Genomic DNA, 4,995 nt, shown 5'->3' on the forward strand with positions numbered 1-4,995 from the left:
CTAATATTAATAAAAACCTGCTGGGAAGGCGAGGCGTTCTATAAACGTAGCAGCTCCCCCTGTTAAGAAGGCATTCACTCCCTTTCAGGCGTGAAGGTCTTGGCTTAATAAGTTGATCGTCTCGACTACCCAGTTCTCCTACACTAACTTGAAGTTTTTAGAGCAGCGATACAGCTAACTACAGTGGCCTACCTAACTTATAGGCGGAGATGCTAAGTGTACTAACTTAATGTAGTAATGTAGTCTAGCCTAAGTAATAACTACGGGTTGTCTTGACGACAGTCTACTCTACCCCTAGATAAGGTTACTTGAAGATTCTACTTGCTACTAACCTAATGCCCTGGTACTACATCATTAGCCTAACCTCCTCATTACAGTTAATTCGAGATGCAATCATTCCAGAGTGTTGTACGCACAGCATCAGTTCAGTGTCGGAATTGTTAAAATACCTGAGGTGAGGTAATGATGCGTGAGGATGATGAGTGGTTAGTGCATTACCAGGATGGAAATGTAATGAGGTAATTATGACAGGTACATGAGTGGTTAGTAAATCACAAGTTTCTAGGGTTAGAGGTTAAGTTTACTGACAGAACAGGCGGGCTACCTTCTCGGGTAGGTGCCAGGATCACTCTGCAATTGAATGCGACACTGTACCTCGGGCACAGGTGTCAAGGAGAGCATGTGGCTCTTTGTTTTGTTAGTTGTGGTTTAATTTGTTACGTCCCTTCTTCTTCTTCTTATTCCTCCAGGACCTGGCTCTACCAGTCCTAGGAGTAGACGAGGCACCGACTCTGGGTAAGGCCAGGAACGCCGTCAGAGCAGAGGCATGGTAGCCTGAGGGATTGCAGGAGAACACCCTACTTCGGTATCTGCAGCAACCGTTGTAGAGGTGGAACCTACTGCAGGGGAGGCCCTCACTTCAGCTGCTGCGACAGCCATCGTAAGGGAAACTCCAGGCTGACTCCGTCCGTCCGGGCAGTTCCTGGTTTTCTCAGAGTAGGTATGAAGGTAAGGTCTGCCGGAGGTTCATCCTCTGGGCGACCAGAGGTGAGGTCTGAAGAAGAATTATGGGCTGGAGATTGGCCATGGGCTGCGGTAAGTAAGCTCCATGCCTGTTGGAGGATCTCCTGTAGGAGGATCCTTGATAAGGTAAGGCGCCGGCACTAGCTGGGGCCAGGCGCAGAGGTCAAGTTCTGTGCTCTCGTCCAGGCAGGACGGAGCTTGGCACTGCCCAGTGCTGCCAAGTGGCACTGGCAGAGTGTTGAGGCCGACTGGACCTGTGGCGGGTACTGGAGGTGCAATACCTCTCAGCGAGCCCTTGGTAATGGGAGACAGAGGCTCCTGTCTCTTGTTGAAGGCTAAGCCTTGTGGAAAATGGACAGTGTCCGCTGTTGGTAGTCGGCTAGGGCACCTAGGCCAATTCGTGGAGTGCCCTAGCACGTTGCAGGTTTTGCAACGGAACTGTGAATGGGTCCAATCTCCCTTCCTTGGTAAACGGGGGTGTGTTGTATGTACTTGTTTGGTGGACGTACTTCCTGGTAGAAGTATGCAATTTTGATGGACTCCTTGTGCTTTGGAGTTGATTTGACTATGGGGTTAGGACCCTAGGCTTCTTGAACGGTGAGGGAGACTTCATGTCTTGCCCTAGGAGGAGGTCGTAACCTCCTGGAATGTAGCTTGCAACTGCAAGGGTACAAACTCTGGAGAAGTGAGGTCTAGTGACCCTCAATTGTATGGTCGGAAGGATCAACTTGATATGTTTGATATCTTCAATGGTGATCAAGTGACGTCTATTGACGTTAGCCCCTCAGGGGATTCGATCTTCCCGTATCAGGGAGATTTGAGCGCCAGAGTCGTCGTAGGCTCTGACGTGGCTTGGCGGATAATGGCTTTGGAGGGGTGCGACGGTTATAGGGTGCTTAGCCGGGGGTCCTAGTGAAGAAGGATTGGTTACGGCCATTGCGATGGCAGGCATATTGCGATAAGCGCACCCTCCGTAATTTGCAGATGTTACCCTTGCCGGCCACGTCTCGGCAGAACATGATTGCCAGAACCTCTTCCGTGGCACTGGATGATAAGACCGAGATGCCCCCACAGGTTGCAAATCTGTGGAGTCACCAAGGCTGGCAGTGTGCTCTGGCACAGGTGAAGAGACCTCTCTGGCAGTGATTTGACGTGGGGAGGTTAAGGAAACCTCCGTTGAATCATCCTCGGAAACAAGCCCGGGGTCAACTGGTGGGCTTACCTCCTCCAAAGTGGAGGTAGGCGGTAAAATGGTAAAAGGCTGGCAGGATGCAGCAGGAATTTCTATCTCGGGCACTGGATCAGGACAAGGCTCACAAATAGAAAAGATGTCAGGCTGACCAGAGACGGCAGGACTAAGAGAGACAGTGGGTGCAGGGCTGGAAGCTGGCAGAGTGGCTGGAGCTAAGATACTCTCCTTACGGGCCTTCTCCCTCTTGATTTCGAAGTCCTTGAGAGCTAGCTCATGCTTTCTCTCTTCTTCACGTGCCTTCCTTTCTGCTTCTTTGGCTCTTCTCTGGTTTTCCCTTTCTTCCTTTTCTTGCAGTCGCACGGCAGCCTGCTGCGCCGTTATCCACTGATCAAGTGCTGGTCCAGTGTAACCGGCCTCCTTGCCCAAAGTTATGAGGGCTTCGAGCTTCTCTAGCTCTATGGCAAAGAAGTCGCGGGAAGAAGGGAAGACATTTCCCTTAAGCTGCAGTAGAGGCTCTGATAAAGTTAGAAATAATGGTGGCCAGGAATAGTACTGGATGGAAGGGGAGTCCCTACTGTGGAAAGTGGCACTCACTTGGAAATGGGTTCTGCAATAATGGTAATGAAAAGTCTGAAAAGACGGGGTGCTCAGCGGCACTTTGTGAATGGCACCTTCTGATGAGGTGAAGAAATCAAATAGTGTGTGTGGCGTACGTCACACTTAAGGGCGTTCCCAACTTGGGAGACGCTGGAATGGGCTACCTGTAGGTCCTATACAGGTGCAAGGCACTTATGGAGGCGTTCCGTGGTTGAGTGATCCGAAATGGTGGATACTCTAATGAATGGGTGTTCCGTAGTAAGGACATGCAGGTATAGGGCTACCTGTACGTCTGTACAGATGCGATGGCACTTCAGGAGGCGTTCCTTTTGGACAGCACTAGTAGTGCTGGTATTGCGGCACTTCGAGAGGCGTTCCCTTGTTGAGTGTTCCTAAGGATCACTGACCCTTGTACATGGACACACTAATTACTTGGGCGTTCCGTAAGGACGAACACGTAGGTAGAATGGCTACCTGTACGGCCTGTACAGGTGCAATGGCACTTATGAGGAGGCGTTCCTTTTGGGCACTGGTAGCGTGCTGGTGTGTCCTGGACACTACATGCAGTATACTTAAATATACTGAAGTGAAATGGTACTCTGTTCGTGGCAGAGGGTAATAGTGGAAGAGAGAAAGTAAAAGGTGGGAGTACTTCAGCAGCCAGTCGATGGACAGTGGCAAGAATTAGTGGCACTGTAAAATGGTAAGACCTGACGTGCACTGGTGGTGGCCAGTCCTAGACTGGTAGGCTTCCTTGTCTGGAAGTAATGAATTTGCGTGGCACTGTGCGAATTGTGCTTGCGGTATACGCAAGTCTTTTGTGATAAAAGAAATGAAAAGACCACTCGGGCAACGACAGGTAATGATAATTTTAGAAATGCTCAGTCCCTCGCTGAAGTACTCGATAAATGAAATAAATAAATGCTTGCAAACTGCAATGGACACAGGCGCGTACGTATCACGCTCAGTGTAAATAAAAGACACAAGAGACTGAAATAATGTTAGTTCTGCATGCTATAAGTAATGAACGTAGTACTCTTGGCTTCGTGAATAATGGGTTCTGGTTCTCTCTCTCTCTCTCTCTCTCTCTCTCTCTCTCTCTCTCTCTCTCTCTCTCTTTAGGAGAGGATGAAAATGATATATGAATGAACTCCCTTGTATTTAATCGAACTAATACTTTTAGTTTAATATGACGCAACTTGCGTTAAATGATTTACTTACGTTAACGTGTAATGAAAGAATTGCTTTGGATAATGTTTTATGAAAATGATAACGCGCTCGTGGTGAACGATTTTTACGTTACTGGTAGCGGCTCGCGCTTATGAAATGATTTACGTTTCAATATGAATTTCACAAAGACGCGTTTTACGTTAACAATTCTTGCAATTTATCCTACTTGAAGATTTACGTTAACTTTACGTAAGATTACTAGGTCCTTGTGACAAGTGGAAATGACGGTAAGGATTTTAAACGATGTTAGCAAACATTTGTAAATGGAAAAAAGGTTACGTTCAGTACGAAGTGAAATGAAACTTTCGCTCCGCAAGCGAGTGAACGATGCTAGGTGAAACGTGTGAGCGGGTTGGGCAGCGCGGGCTAGCAGAGATGGCGAATCAGCTGATTCTCTGTAAATGCAAACGCGATTTACAACACGAAATTCTCTTAATTTCTATTCAAGGCGAATACGTTAATTTTCTCTGGCCGAACGATAGATACTAGTACTGAGATTAATATTATTTACGTTAAACTTTCAAGACTTACGTTACTTTGCTTAAATCGTTGAGATAATTCTTAAAGGGATAAAACATGGCTGCCGCTGTGAGTGAACCGAAGGTTGGCTGAGACAGTGCAGGCATGAAGCTTACCTGGGAGAGCGTGTACGCTCAGCTTAATTAAGCTGAGAGCTAAGAGGTTACCAACACTTGGAATGAAACTAAGTTAAAATGAATTCCCTAACATATCACAGACAAAAGAATTGTACACTTCTTTTGCCGTAACTATTAGTAAAACACTCCTAACTAGCTAGGCTTTCTAATACAGCAATAAACCCTGGCAAAGCACTTCCTAGTTTGATCTGGTCCTTTCTGGCATCTATCTGCACACGTGTTAGTGTGAGCTCATACAACACACGACAATACAAAATCACAGAGAATTCGCGGGGCAAATTGTTTGCTTGCCGCTAA

The sequence above is a fragment of the Macrobrachium nipponense genome, chromosome 33 (assembly GCF_015104395.2).
Source record: "Macrobrachium nipponense isolate FS-2020 chromosome 33, ASM1510439v2, whole genome shotgun sequence".
Taxonomy (NCBI): domain Eukaryota; kingdom Metazoa; phylum Arthropoda; class Malacostraca; order Decapoda; family Palaemonidae; genus Macrobrachium; species Macrobrachium nipponense.